Source organism: Octopus bimaculoides, chromosome 2, assembly GCF_001194135.2.
Source record: "Octopus bimaculoides isolate UCB-OBI-ISO-001 chromosome 2, ASM119413v2, whole genome shotgun sequence".
NCBI lineage: Eukaryota > Metazoa > Mollusca > Cephalopoda > Octopoda > Octopodidae > Octopus > Octopus bimaculoides.
Genome location: NC_068982.1, coordinates 168,989,424 through 168,990,679, shown reverse-complemented (window position 1 = coordinate 168,990,679; position 1,256 = coordinate 168,989,424).

The window sequence follows — 1,256 nt, the reverse complement described above, 5'->3', positions numbered from 1 at the left end:
TATATAAAAACAGAACCCTTGATTCAATAACATTGTGTATAAACTCTGTATTTGGAATGACTAATTTCAAAGACTGTTAGATTTTACTCAGGGTATTGAAATCTTAATAATGGATTTAGAAATGGAATGACCAATCTTAAGGACTATTGGATTTTACTCACAAGGTATTGGAATCTTATATGTATACCATTCTGCCTAAACAATGGATTTACAAATGCAATATCCTTGCATTCACTCTCTATTTCCTATCTTATCTAAATTAACTATTGCTTAACCATCCTCTCACACCGTCTCCGATGAAGGGATATAATAAATATCCTGGAAATAGCTGTAAGACTTATTTATAAATGTTCTATAATGTACACAGCATTGGTTTTTTTTTTATCTCATTACGAAAAGTATATATATATATATATATATATATATATAGGTGAGAAAGTTGGTATGTGAAAGCACGTGGTTGGATGTATAAAAGATAATAAGAGTGAAAAAACTACAGAAGGCTTATGTTACATGGTTAAAGTATATATTTAAATTATGTCAGAAAAATGTTAGAAAAATGTTATAAAATCTTTTTGGTATATAAACATTGTATTTTGAGAAATAACCGGATTCGTGTTGTCTTTTCAAATTTCTCTACTTCATTGTGTCGTGTTCGCATATATATTTCTCTCTCATATATTCTCTTTTCAAAGCTAATAATTCTCCTAGCATTCACTATTTTCCTCTCGTTCTGGTCTAACGACCTTCCAAGTTTGTTTTCGTTCCGTTCCCTTGTATGTCTTCACAGTACTGTTTTTGTTCCCAATTTTGACCCTCCATAAATCCTAAATTTTATTTTAGAATTTATGGGAGCAACTGTCTTTGAAGACTCATATTGTCATTGAATGCTCGAAATAAGGTGTAGATAGACAGCCAAAAACTGTGTTTACTTGTCCTGTTTTCCATTTTTTCTCTCGTTGTTTATGTATTTAACTCGTTTGTGTACGTATTTCATGTTGTTTGCGCAGTTGGTGACGTCCTGTACCTATAAATGCATATATATGTGTGTGTGTATATATATACATACACACATACACATATATATTATCAACATATATATATTTATGTATATATATATGTATATATATGGAAAAAAATTAAGGTACTCAGAAATCTGGATGTTTATACATTTACAGATTTTTATTAATGTCACATATTAAATAAAGCGCTTTTCACCTAGTCGTGTAGTTTGAAAATCCTACACGACTAGGTGA